General features: G+C 38.5%; 1 pseudogene; it reads left to right on the top strand.

Annotated features, from left to right (window-relative positions):
* Window positions 1–1,243: 1,243 nt before the first annotated feature.
* LOC118153207 (U4 spliceosomal RNA) lies at window positions 1,244–1,376 on the top strand (annotated as a pseudogene).
* The last annotated feature ends 13,825 nt before the right edge of the window (window positions 1,377–15,201 follow it).

Below are 15,201 nucleotides of genomic sequence, written 5' to 3'. Positions count from 1 at the left end.
CAAAAGATTTCATCAAGGTTTGTCATCCCACCTTCATTTGTGCCTGAGCAACCCTAGAATTCAATCTCTCCAGGTATAATTCTCTAATCTTCTAGTAGGTGTGGGAGGATGTTTCCCTGGCTGTGGTGGCAGGACATGAATCCAGGATCCTAGTTGCCTCTTTTAAACACTTTCAACCCATCATCCTGTTCAGATCCATTGCTCCACCACTTTTAGGAGTAGCTCGTGCCTTCAATTCTTGCACCTTTTTCATGTTCCTTCTGTTTGAATTAGACATTAAAACCTTCAGACATTTGTGCACAAATGACAAATTCCTACAATCAATTAATCTCCAAAAGTTTTCTCAAAAAAGTCACTAGACACAGATGGAAATGGGCTACAGATATGAATGGACACTCATATTTTAAAAAATAATAATTTGTTTGTATGCAAAAAGAGACAGGTACTTACAGATATGTGGCAGCCTCAGTTTTACAGTATCAGTCAAGGTCAAGAGCAAATACTATAGATCAATGAAAGTCCATTACTATTTACCTTTGAAATTGTCATGACCTTCAGATACTTCGACATAACAGTTCAAAGACTCTCCACCACAAACCTTGGTTTTCAGTCTCTGAACTGAACAACAGGAGGCCAAACAAGTCCACCAGGCTCTGATTCTATACACAGCTCTGGCATCCAGACAAGATCCTTTAGAATCTAGGATTCTCTGTTTAAAAAAATAGTATTTTGATTATTTAATTGACTTTCAACCAGCAGTCATGATTTATAGAAACAGATCCTTTTAGTTTCAATTTTATAACTGATAAAGACATTTTTTTTTTTTTTTTTTCTTGAGACGGAGTTTCGCTCTTGTTACCCAGGCTGGAGTGCAATGGCGGGATCTCGGCTCACCGCAACCTCCGCCTCCTGGGTTCAGGCAATTCTCCTGCTCAGCCTCCTGAGTAGCTGGGATTGCAGGCACGTGCCACCATGCCCAGATAATTTTTTGTATTTTTAGTAGAGACGGGGTTTCACCATGCTGACCAAGATGGTCTCAATCTCTTGACCTCGTGATCCACCCACCTCGGCCTCCCAAAGTGTTGGGATTACAGGCTTGAGCCACAGCGCCCGGCCCCGATAAAGACATTTTAACCATGAATAGGTACAAAAAAAAATAGCATGTATAAGACCTCCTTTTTATAGGACAACGGGTGACTACATTCAATACTAACTTAATTGTACATTTTAAAATAACTAAAAGAGCTACCATGGAAGTATTGTAGCCAATGAGGTTTATCTGAGGTGTGATTATTGCTAATTGAAAACTTTTCCCAATACTCCACCATGATGACTTATAACATAGTATTGGGAATTTTTGAGAGTTTCTATGGAGATGGACACTAAATATTTCAGTAAAAAAGAAAATATATTAAGTAAATAAATAATTGGATTGTTTGCAACACAAAAAATAAATGCTTGAAGGGATGGACACCCCACTCACCATGATGCGATTATTTCACATTGTTTGCCTGTATCCAAACATCCCATGTTTCCCATAAATACATACACCTTCTATGTACCCATAAAAATTAAAAAAGAGACATTTTAACCATGGCAAACATGTCAGTGGCCATCTTTGATGCATGAACTGTGAAACTGAACACACTTGCCAACATAATCAGTAGCAACAGCATCAGAACATGTAAGTCAAGGAGTCAGCCGGGTGCGGTGGCTCACACCTATAATCCCAGGACTTTGGGAGGCTGAGGCGGGAGGATCACAAGGTCAAGAGATCAAAACCATCCTGGTCAACAAGGTAAAACCCCGTCTCTACTAAAAATACAAAAATTAGCTGGGCATGGTGGTGCACCTGTAGTCCCAGCTACTCGGGAGGCTGAGGCAGGAGAATTGCTTGAACCCAGGAGGCGGAGGTTGCGGTGAGTTGAGATCACACTATTGCACTCCAGTCTGGGTAACAACAGTGAAACTCTGTCTCAAAAAAAAAAAAAGAAAGTAAAGGAGTCACAAAAGGCTTAAAGTTACAGTTGTGATATTCCTTGATCCAGGGGCTGCTTTTCTGAGTGAGAGTTTTGTTTTTGTTGTTGTTGAAACCAAGACAAATAGCATACGTAATTTGATCAGCAATCAGAAAATCAAATATTCAGTGGGCCGCAGATGATGTGAGTAACTTGTCGACCCCACAGTTGAGAAAGACTATCAGTCAAACTAAACCAAAATCTGGTAGGAAAGACATGGATGTCCCAAGTTCCTGGAGATAAGAGAATCCTTAAGAAATAAAAACAAACAAACAAAAATGTCATACATAGTCATCAATATTGCCTGTTATCTTCTATCAAAAGAGAAGAGATGCAATGTTTTTGATAGCAAAGTAAAAAAAAAAAACATATTCCAATGTTTCCTCCATTAATGAAGGCAATAGAAGAGTTTCTTAAAAAAAAAAAAAAAAAAGAACTAGACTTAATCTACAATCAAAGTAAGTGAAAGTAAAACCTTTATCACAAGATGGTAAGATTTACCCTAAGAGTTGAGAAAGGCCAATCTGGGCTCAAGGGGCCCATGATATTGCATACCTTAAACAATGCAGTGTAGATGACTCAAATAGTTGAATGGATCTGTGTAATCTTGTCGAGGTCTCCATGGTAATTGTTCAAAGACTCAAAGTTTAGCACTTAAAAAGTAGTATTATTGGCAAAATTTTACAAGGGATTTTATCTTTTGGAAGAAGTGGGTTCTCAATAAAGGGTATACCAAATATTTAAATTAAAAATCTTCAAATTTTCAGTCTTTTAATTCTCATTGGTGGAAAATACAGCTACTACACTTATGTGCAAGGATCTTATGTATCCTATCTGCAAGGATCTTATGTATCAGTCAATACCAGCATTTTATTTTAGGAGTCATCAACTTACAGGAAATGAAATAAAGGCTTCATCTACATTAGAGACAAGAAGAAAATGCTGCATTCATATGCACGTGTGTGCACATGGATGTGTATGTGTGGTTTATCTCAGAGAGTTTCAATGTGCTTAAGCAAAATTGCAGCAGAGTAGGGTATCTGTTTTGCTTCCTCACACTTCTATGACCTGATTCCATTTTCTGTTTAAAGACATCATACATAAAGTTCATATTATAGCTAATGCCACATAGAGCTTTATTTAAATGCCAGTTATGTATTAGAAATTATTCTAAACACTGGAAATATAGTGGTTAAGAAGATAGGAAAATCCCCTTCCCCCATCTGTGAAAACTGAGGCTGAATTCATTGTAACATCCCCCAAAGCAGATTAGTCAGTACCTCACATGTACACAAAATAGACGTCTAAGAAATATTTGCTAATTTAACTGAATTTTTATTAGAAGTTAATTTCTAAGTGAAATTTTATTGTAGCAATACTATTTGTAAATGGATAGTTGGGTGCATTTATTAAATCGACCAAATGTGAGTTAATTAAAACTCATTATTTTTCACACACACACACACACACACACAGTGAGGCTAATGTTGGTTAGAAGGAGTCAGCTAAATTAATGATTGTTAAATACTAACACATTAGTTCCTATCACAGCTGCTTTAATCTTAATCTCTTTTGACTATTTCCACTTCTAAGTCATTATAATTAAAAGTCCTTTTATATTTGTCCATGAACATCTAAACTCCTCCTTTTAAGTTATAAATGAAGCCTGGGTGGCTGACACCTGTAATCCTAATATTCTGGGAGGCCTCAGTGGGCAGATTGCTTGAGTCTAGGAGTTCAAGATCAGCCTGGACAACAAAGCCAAACCCCATCTCTACTAAAAGTACAAAATATTAGCTTGGAACAGTGAGGCATGTCTGTAGTCCCAGGTACTCAGAGGCTGAGGTAAGAGGATCATCTGAGCTCAAGAGGTCAAGACTGCAGTAAGCTGAGATCATACCACTGCACTCCAGCCTGGGCAACTAGAGTAAGACCCTATCTCAAAAAATTAATTAATTAGTCATGAAGTCCTTGCCCATATGCCCTGAATGGTAAGCCAAAATACACAAATGGGATCTAATTAAACTAAAGGTCTTCTGCAGAGCCAAAGAAAATATCATTAGCATTAACCAACAACCAACAGAATGGGAAAAAAATGTTTGCAATCTACCCATCTGACAAAGAGCTAATATCTAGATTCTACAAAGAACTTAAACAAATTTACAAGAAAAAAAGCAAAAACCCCATCAAAAAGTGGATGAAGGATATGAACAGACACTTTTCAAAAGAAGACATTTATGCAGTCAACAAACATATGAAAAAAACCTCATCCCTGGTCATTAGAGAAATGCAAATCAAAACCACACTGAGATACCATCTCATGCCAGTTGGAATGGCACTTATTAAAAAATCTGGAGGCAAGAGAGGCTAGAGAGGATGTGGAGAAATAGTGACACTTTTACACTGTAGGTGGGAGTGTAAATTAGTTCAACCATTGTGGAAGACATTTTGGCAATTCCTCAAGGTTCTAGAACCAGAAATACCATTCAACCCAGCAATCCTATTACTGGGTATATACCCAAAGGACTATAAATCATTCTATTATAAAGATACATGCACATGTATGTTTATTGCGGCACTGTTCACAACAGCAAAGACTTGAAACCAACACAAATTCCCATCAATGATAGACTGGATAAAGAAATGTGGCACATATATATCCTAGAATACTATGCAGTCATAAAAAGGATGTGTTCATGTCCTTTGCAGGGACATGGACAAAGCTGGAAACCATCATTCTCAGCAAACTGACACAGAGTAGAAAACCAAACACCTCATGTTCTCACTCATAGGTAGGTGTTGAACAATGAGAACACAGGGACACAGGGAGGGGAACATAAAACATCAGCACCTGTTGGGGGGAGTGGGGGAGCTAGGGGAGGGATAGCAGGGGGTAGGCGGATTGGAGGATAACATTAGAAGAAATACCTAATGTAGATGACGGGGTGATGGATGCAGCAAACCACCATGGCACCTGTATACCTATGTAACAAACCTGCATGTTTGGCACATGTACCCCAGAAATTCAAGTAAAATAAAATATTTAATTAAAAATAAATTGTTAATGTAATTTGGTATAGAGCAATTTAGCTAAACATTTTTTTAATGCAAAGTTGGCTCTCAGTGAGTACAGTTTTTTCCTCAGTCACTAATATTGACAGATCCCATTCAAAGTCACCCAAAATTTGCCAAGCTGTGGGCAAGTCTAAGGCAAGGACTTTCTCCTCAAAAGGTCCAGCACAGCCACCAGACAGAACAAAACTGCAGCCAGTGATTTTTAGATTGGGCCAAAATTATTGCTTTTTACTACAAAGCCAGTGATAACAGAACACGGCAACTAATTTCAGATTTCTTTTTTTAGAATTTGGCTTATGATACAATGAAATCAGGAAGATTGGGGAGTGGGTCTATCCTTTGTTTCTCTCATAGAGAACAGGACAGTGATCCATGAATAAAAACAGCTCTGGAAGAGCTCAGGAGTCCACTTAAGAAGCTACAGCAACACAGTGGAAGAAGTCCAAAAGTAACCACACAAAATGGGTAGGAAAAACATTTTACTTTACCTGCATCATCCAATCCCCTTGCCATCACTGCCCATCACAGAGAAGGAATACTCTAGCTCATGAGTTTTCCTCAAGGATGAAAAGAGTAAGATAAACAACCAAATTCCTCAGACTTCTGCGGCACTGCCCGAATTACATTCTTCAGATTCAGGCCATCGAGATCACTGGGGAGACTGGCATAGCTAAGATTTCTGGAGACAGCTTGGAATAAAGAGTGGGCACTAACAATATCAGCCACACAGTGAGAACTACCATGGTTCCTCATGGCCCACTGTGCACAGGAATTCTGAAGGCCCCTCCACTAAGGACTTCAACAGCCCTTGAAGCCACTGTGTAGACCTATAGCTTTCACTGTTGAAGAACCACCCCAAACCATGCCAGAATTTGCCATGACAGACCCCAGTGGCCTAATCTGCAGAGGACCCTAGCAGCTTTTCCTGGTAAGGAAACCAGCAGCCAACTGAAGCAGACTCCCATAACTTTTACCATCAGATTATGCCTGCCACCATCCCTGGCTTCTGCAGCTGTGTGTGCCAGGTACCAGCTCCCAACTCCTACCACCAGTCCCCACCACCATTCTCACTTCTGCAGCTGACCCATGCAGTCAAACATGTACATACAAAAATCCTGGTTCTCACAGCTGTGCACTTTTGGTCTCAAAGTCTATTTTATCTGATATAAGTACAGCTAACTCTGCTCTCTTTGGTTTTAATTTGCTTGAAATATCTTCTATTTCTTCACTTTTAGTCTGTGTTCACTTTTTTATGCCCTTAAAAGTGAAGTGAATCTTCTTGGCAGCATATAGTTGGATCTTGTTTTTTATCCATTGAGCTACTGTATGTCTTTTGATTAATGAACCTAACTTTCATCATGAGTTATCACAACCAAATATGGGACCATAGCTGGTCTGTGTAGCCATGTACATAATCACCATCATTTCTGGCCCCTGCAGATACACACACACAATCAGCTAGCTCTCACTCCTATTGCCAGCCCCTATTACCACACATATGCCTGCAACAGGCCCCTGTAGCTATATACATGCTCACTAGCAGCCTAAGCCCCATAGCTATACATGGGCATGCAATCAACCCCACTCCCCATAACCTGTACCCACCAACACGTTTGCACTCATAGCCTACCCCTGCAACCACAGGCCCACTGCTAACTTGGGCCCACAGCTCCACATACAAACACAATCCCTGTTGCTGTTACTGACTTTGGGGCATGTACTCACAGCTCTCTGCAACCACATACATGCATGCTGCCAGCCCTGGTTCCTATACCCATGCACATGCATACCAGTGGTCATCACCATCATACATTTGCCTGTTGTCTGCCCTGGGTCCTGCCCCTGACTCTGGCCCTTACTGCTGCACGTGTGCCCTCAGCTAGCATCCATCATCACAAATGTGCTTGCTACTTCAGCCAAGTGTGTATATAATGACAGCACCTACTGCTGACTCAGTCAGCAGTCATTGGCATGCTGACCTCAGTCCTTTGGCACTGGACTCACAGGCAACATAGAGACCATAACAGCCCTCACAGCTACTGGAGACATTCTGCAGTTCTTGTCACCAAGGACCATTCAGTTGTCAATATCACAGACCTCAGCTGTGTGATAAGTCACCTCACTCCCTCAAGACCTGGAGCCACTGCATGCCCCCAACCTTGGTGTCCCACACCTCTAAATCCAATGTCACAGCATAATCCAGCATGCCACGCCATAGGTAAATGTCTTTTATTATCAAAGCCAGTCCATAAAGTCTAGAAGATATAAATGCATCTTCGAATGTGTGGAAAAGACTACAAGGATCACAAAAAATAAGGGAAACTTGACATCACTAAAGAAATACAATAAATTTCCAGTAACAAATCCCAAAGAATTGGAGATGTGCAAATTTCATGACAAAGAATTCAAAATGATTGTTCTAAAGAATCTCAGAAACCTACAAGAGAACATAAACAATTTTATAAATTTATACAAGAATAAAATAAGTTCAACAAAAAGATACACATTTTTTAATAAAAATTTGGAGGATGAAGAATACAATGACAACTATAAAATACAATAGAAAGCTTCAGCAGTATAATAACCAAACACAGGAGAGAATGGACAACCTTGAAGAAAAATCATTTTGAATTATCCAGTCAGAAGGAAAAAAAATAATGAAAGGGAATTTTTTAAGCCTATAGGATCTATGGGACACCATCAAGAGACCTAACATTTACATTATAGGAGTTCCAAAAGAAGAAAAAAGGAAAGAAAGTGTATTTGGAAAAATAATGCTTGATAACTTCCCAAATTTTGGGAAAGATATGAATGTCCAGATACATGAAGCTCAGAGATCTCTAACAACATTCACCAAAAAAATTTAATCAAGGCACATTTTCATCAAACTCAAATATCAGAGAGAGAGAGATGTTTGAAAGCATCATGAGAAAAAAAGCATACCACATCCAAAGGAACACAAATAAAGCTATTAGCTGATTTCTCAGAAGAAATCTTGCAGAGTAGGAGAAAGTAGGGCGTTGACATATTAAAAATGCTAAAAGAAAAAGAACTGCAAGCACAAATAATTTACTCAGCAAATCTGTCCTTCAGAAACTAGGGAGAGAAAAAGACTTTCTGAGACAAACAAAAGCTGACGTACTTTATTACCACTAGACCTGCCTTACAAGATGTGTTAAAGAAAATATTTCAAGCTGAAGAAAAGGACACTAATTAATACCATAAACACATATGAAAGCGTTAAACTCACTATCAAAGTGAACTTGTACTCAGAATATTCAAATACTGCCAGGATGGTGTATAAATTACCTATAGCTCTATTATAAAGGTTAAAACATAAAAGTTTTAAAAGTAACTATAGCTACAATAATTTATTAATAATACATAATATGAAAGGATGTTAACTGTGATATCAAAAACATAAAATGTGGGAGGGAGAGTAAAGGCACACAGCTTTTATATGAAAAGTTAAGTTGTGGAAATGCCAAATGTGGGTGAAGGGGAGAAAGCAAACAAAACACACTGCCATGTGTGTACCTATGCAACTGTATAGCATGCTCTGCACATGTACCCCAAAACCTAAAATGCAATAAAAAATAAAAAAGAAAATAAAAAAAAAAGAAAAGTTAAGTTGTGGTTAACTGAAAACAGGCTTGTAAAACTAAAATATGTTTCATCATAACCATAAAATAAAAACCTGTAATTGATACTTAAAAAGCAAAAACAAGGGAATCAAAGCAAATCACTACCAAAAAAAAATTATCAAATCAAAAGACAACAAGGGAGAAAGAAAGGAATTAAGGATCTATAAAACAATCAGAAAATAATTAACAAAATGGCAATAGGGAATTCTTATCTATCAACAATTGCTATAGATATAATGAATTAAAATTCACAAATCAAAAAACATAGCATTACATCTACAAGAGACTTACATTACCTTTAGAAGATACAAATGCTGTGATGATTAACATTAGCTGTCATTCTGACTGGATTAAGGGATTTCTAGGTGTCTGGTAAAATATTGTTTTGGGGTGTGTCTGTGAGGCTGTTACTAAAGGAAATTCACATTCGTGTTAGTGGACTGGAGAGAAAGACCCACTCTTAACAGCTGTGGGCACCATCCAATCAGCTGCCAACCTGTCTAGAACAAAGCAGGTGGAAGAAAGCAGGCGGGTAACCTTGCTTGCTGAGTCTTCTGGTTCTCTCTTGCTTTCCATGCCAGATACTTGCTTCCTCTCCTACTGCCCTCAGACATCAGACTCCAGGTTTTTCAGCCTTTAGACTCTGGGACTTGCAGAAGTACCCTGGATGTGGGAAATGGAGTCAATGGAGATTATTTTAAGGCTTTAAGATGTAATGACTTCCCTGTTAGGTTTTGAACTTGAATGGGACCTGTAGCCCCTTTCTTTTGGTTGATTTCTCCCTTTTGAAACAGTAATGTTTATACAATACTTGTATTCCTGTTGTAGCTTGAAAATAAATAACTTGTTTATTACCTTACAGGCTCATAGGTGAAAGTAAATTGTCATATCTCAGAGCATATTTTGGACTTTGGACTTTTGAATTGATGCTGGAATAAATTAAGACCTGGGGAACAATTAGGAAGCTGCTATTTTATTTTGCAATGGTTCGAAGGACATTAGATTTGGGAGTGCCAAAGGCAGAATGATAGAGCTTGGATATTTGTTCCTCACCAAATCTCATGTTGAAATGTAATGCCCAGTGTTGGAGATGGGGCTGGTGAAAGGTGTTTGGATTATGGGGGAGGATCTTATGACTTGGTACTCATGATAATAAATGAGTTCTCAAGCAATCTGGTTGTTTAAAAGTGTGGCACTTCCCCCTTCCTTGCTCCTGCTTTCACATTTTGACTTGCCTTCTTCCACTTTTCCCTCTGCCATGAGGGATGGTTTTCTCCCTGAGGCCTCATTAGAAGCTGAGCAAATACTGTCACCATGCTTGTACAGCCTGCAACAACAGTGAGCCAATTAAACCTCTTTTCTTTAAAAATTAACCAGTCCCAGATACTTCTTTATAGTAATACAAGAACAGCCTAATACACATGCAAACACTTAAAGAAGAGAAGATATTCTGTGAAAAGGAAAGCAAAAGCATAGCAAGGGTATCTATACTTATATCTAATAAAATAGATTTTAAGTCGAAACTGTAACAAAAGATAAAAAACATTATATCAAGATAAAGGAGTCAATACATCAAGAAGATATAAGAAATGTAAATACATATGCACCCAACATTAAAGAAATTAGTATATGATTAAAATATTAACAGATCTAATTGGAGAAATGAACAGCAGTACAGTAACAGCAGAGGACTTTAATGTCCCACAATAATGGGAAGATCATCCAAACAGAAAATCAATAAGAAAACACTGGACTTGAACTATACTTCACACGAAACAGACCTAATAGATATAAAGAACATTTAATCTAACAGCAACAGAACACACATTCATTTCAAGCACACAGGAAACATTCTCCAGGATATATTATATATTAGGCCACAAAATAAGTCCCAAAATACTTAAGAACACTGTAGTCATATCAAGTATCTTTTCTGACCACAATGTTATAAAACTAGAAATTGATAACAATAGGAAAATTCACAAGTATATGGAAATTAAGTGACATACTCATAAACAGTCATGAATTAAATTAGCAATTCAAAAGGGAAAATAAAAAATACATTAAGAAACACAACATACCAAACTTATAAGATGCAGCAAAAGCAATTCTAAGAAGAAAGATTCTAATGATTAATAAGCACATTAAAAAATAGCATGGCAGATTAGAGGCTTTTAGCATCCTTTAGCCACTTGGAAATAGCAAGATAGTACATAAAAATCAACTCTGTGAGCTTTAATTCAAGGAGGAAAATGGGAATCCACTGGAATCATGAAGGACAACCCAGATCCCAGTGAAGAGAAAACTTAGAAACAACCACTGTAGCAGTGTCCAGCTGATAAAAATGAGTAAACCCAAGAATGTGAGAGGCAGAGAGCATCCCTCTGTGATTCAACTCTCCACTGGTGATTAGAACAACCCAGGCCAAGATAGAGCACTTCGATTCTCCCAATCACTTGTGTTAACAAGGGGAGAGGCTTGGAGACATCATTAAGAAAAGACACTGGGAAAAACTGTAGACATTTTCCCAGACACAGGACCAAGAGCAGGATGCCATTTTTAATATGACCACATGCAAATTTAGTCATTCTTTAGCAATCTGGCAGCATGGCCATGCAGACATTTTAGTCTTGGGCCAGTATGAAAGCACCTGATCAAGAGTAGGAAAGGAGCCACCACAGCCAGAACTATGGAAAAAGTCTCAGCAGTAGGAGCTGGAAATTTGCTCTCACCTGTTGCAAGCCTTGGGCAGGAGGAGAGGAGCTGACATTGCAGATTCTTTTGGGTGGCAAGATTTCACCCAAGACTAGCTTTGTGTCCTGGAAACAGTCTGCATATGACATTGCTGGGTGCCCCATGCTGCTCACTGGAAAATGTGGTGCAGCAGGACCCTCTCTAATCTACCTTAGGCAGAAATCCATGCATTTGAATCATTTGTTTGCCTGGACCAGAAGCCTGAGTTGCCCCACAGTTTATAGAAATAAATCAGGGTACAGCAAGACCCTCTCTGCCCCTTTACCAGACAGATCACCAAAAATCTGGAGCACTCGTGGACCTAGTTCAGCAGGCTGAGCCATGTCAATCTCCCATATGTAGATTGAGGTAACATGGGTCCTTCTTCACTCCATGCATATGCAGATATCCAGGGATTTGGAATGCATAGTCACCTGGATCACAAGCCTGAGCTACCCTACACTTCCTGTGCAGGTTTCCTGGTGCAAGGAGGCCCTCTCGGATTCATGCTGAGGCAGAGTTCCAGGCATTCATAATACTTACTTACGTGGTTCAGTGGCCTGGGCCACCCCACACATTCTGGACATAGATTATGGTGCAGTGAGGCCCTCTCTTCTCCACACCTAGGCCAATTTCCAGACATTCAAAGCACCAGCTTACCTTAATCAGCAGCATAAGCTGTCTCACCATTTCTTATTCAGAGATCTAGGTATGAGGGGAAGGGAGGCTCTCACCTACACACCCAGGCAGATCTCCAGGTATTCAGAGCAACAGCTTACTTGAATTAGCACCCTTAGTCAGTCCACTCCACTGTACAGAGATCTTGGTGTAGTGGGACCCTCACCACAACAAGCCACAACAAATCTCTAGGCATTTGGAGCACACACTAGATTGTAAGAGCATCCTGAATGGCCCAAACATTCCTATGCAAACTTTGTTATGTAGGAAACTCTCCCTGTTCCATACCCAGGCAGATCTCCAGGCATCTGGAACACTCACTCTCCTGGATTAGGAGTGGGCAAACTCCCATTCCCATGCAAGAACCTGGGCAAAGGAGAATTCACAGATTCATACATAGGCACACTCTGGGTGCTTAGCAGCTGCTCACTAGATTCTCCCTTGGAACTGGTACTTGTGCCTGTCATCTGGGGACCTGTAGGTGAACTGCCCCACTTCAATCTTTGTCCCCACCAACCCTGAACTGAGCAGGGAGCTCAGACCACTGTGCACAGAAATTTGTTCAGTTCCACTCTGATCTTAGTTTTTTCTTTTCTTTTGTTAATTTGGGGGTTACTTTGTCCTTATCTTTTCAGTTGCTCTAGATGTACTATTAGATTTTTAATTTGATATCTTGCTAATGTTTTGAGGTAGGTCTTTAGCACTATACACATTCCTATTAACACTGTTTTTGTTGCATCCCAGAGATTTTGATACACTGTGTCTCTATTTTCATTTATTTTAAAGATTTTTTTTAATTTCCATGTTAGTGTTGTTTACCCAAAAGTCATTTAGGAGCAAGTTGTTTAATTTCCATGTAATTTTTCGGTTTTGAGAGATCTTCTTTGTATTAATTACTGTTTTTATTTCACTTTGGTCTGAGAGTGTGCTTAGTATAATTTTGATTTTTAAAAATATATTGAAGCTTGCTCTATAACTGTGCACATGTTTGATGTTAGAATTTCATGTGGAGATGAGAATGTATATTCTGTGGCTGAAGGGTGGAGTGTTCTGTAGATGTCTATTAGGTCTACCTGGTCACATGTTAAGTTTAAGCCCAGAATTTTTATTGCCAGTTTGCTGCCTCAATGATCTGTCTAGTGCTGCTTGCAGAGTTTTGACGTTCTGTAGTATGCCTTTGTGGCTATCTATGTCTTTCTATAGGTCTGCAAGTACTTGTTTCATGCAACTGGGTAGCCCCATGTTAGGTACAGATATATTTAAGATGGTTAAGTCTTCTTGTTGAATTGAACCCTTTACACATCACTTGTGTAATGCCCCTCTTTAACTTTTTTTTTACTGTTGTTGGTTTAAAGTCTGTTTAATCTGATATAAGAATAGTGACTCCAGCTTTTATTTGTTTTCCATTTGTAGAGTTGATCTGTCTCCAACACTTTACTTTGTGCCTACGAGTATTAAGTGCAAAATGATTCTCTTAAAAACAGCAGACTGATGGGTCTTTTTTTAGTCACTTTGCGACTCCTCAATTTAAGTGGGACATTTAGACCATTTACACTCAAGATTAATATTGATATGCAATATTTTGATCCTATCATGAAGTTGTTAGCTGGTTTCTTTGTAATTTCTATTGTGTGGTTGCTTCATAGCATATATGGACTATGTGCAAATGTTTTTGTGGTCACAGGTATCTGATTTGTTTCCATATTTAGAATTCTCTTAAGAATCTCTTGTAAGTTTGGTTAGTAGTAAAGAAAATTCTGTTAATGCTTGCTTGTCTGAATAAGATTTTTTCTCCTTTGCCGTAAAGCTTTGTTTGGTGAAATATAAAATTCATGGTTGGAATTTCCTTTTTTTAATCAATGCTTAAAATAGGCCTCCATTCTCTACTGGCTTGTAAGTTTTCTGCTGAGAAGTCTGCTCTTAGACTAATTAGGTTCCCTTTTTAGGTGATATGACAGTTTTATTTAACTGGCTTTGAGTTTTTTTAATTGAGCATTGACCTTGGACAGTCTAGTGACTCTATGTCTTGGTGATGTTTGCTTTATACAATATCTTGCAGGCATTCTTTGGATGTCTACCTCTGTAGTAAAATATGGGAAATTTTCTGGAAATACCCTTAAATATTTTTTCCAGGTTATTTACTTTTTCCTCTCTCTCAGGAACACTTAAACTATAGTTTTCCTTGGTTTAAATATTCCCATATTCGTCAAAGACTTTGTTCATTCTTTTTATTATTATTATACTTTAAGTTCTGAGATACATGTTCAAAATGTGCAGATTTATTAAATAGATATACATGTGCCATGATAGTTTGCTACACCCATCAACCTGTCATCTGCATTAGGTATTTGTCCTAATGCTATCCCTCCCTTAGCACCCAACTCCCCAACAAGCCCCACTGTGTGATGTTCCCCCCACACTGTGTCTATGTGTTCTCATTGTTCAACACCCATTTATGAGTAAGAACATGAGGTGTTTGGTTTTCTGTTATTGTGTCACTTTGCTGAGAACGATAGTTTCCAGCTTCATCCATGTCCCTGCAAAGGACATGAACTCATCCTTTTTTATGGCTGTGTAGTATTCTATAGTGTATACGTGCTACATTTTCATTATTCAGTCTACCATTGATGGGCATTTGGGTTGGTTCCAAATCTTGGCTATTGTGAACAGTGCCACAATAAACATACATATGCATGTGTCTTTATAACAGAATAATTTATAATCTTTGGATGAGATTACTGGGTCAAAGTAATGAGATTTCTGGGTCAAATGATATTTCTAGCTCTACATACTCAAGGAATTGCCACACTGTCTTCCACAGTGGTTGAATTAATTTATACTCCTACCAACAGTGTAAAAGTGTTTCTATTTCTCCACATCCTCTCCAGCATCTGGTATCTCCAGATTTTTTAATGATCACCATTCTAACTGGCATCAGATGGTATCTCAATGTGGTTTTGATTTGCATTTATCTAATGACCAGTTATGATGAGCTTTTTTTTTAATATGTTTGTTGGCCACATAAATGTCTTCTTTTGAAAAGTGTCTGTTCA

This window comes from Callithrix jacchus, chromosome 4 (genome assembly GCF_049354715.1).
Source record: "Callithrix jacchus isolate 240 chromosome 4, calJac240_pri, whole genome shotgun sequence".
In the NCBI taxonomy this organism is placed as follows: domain Eukaryota; kingdom Metazoa; phylum Chordata; class Mammalia; order Primates; family Cebidae; genus Callithrix; species Callithrix jacchus.
The sequence above is the reverse complement of the archived record's forward strand: the minus strand, read 5'-3'. Positions and strand labels throughout refer to the sequence as shown.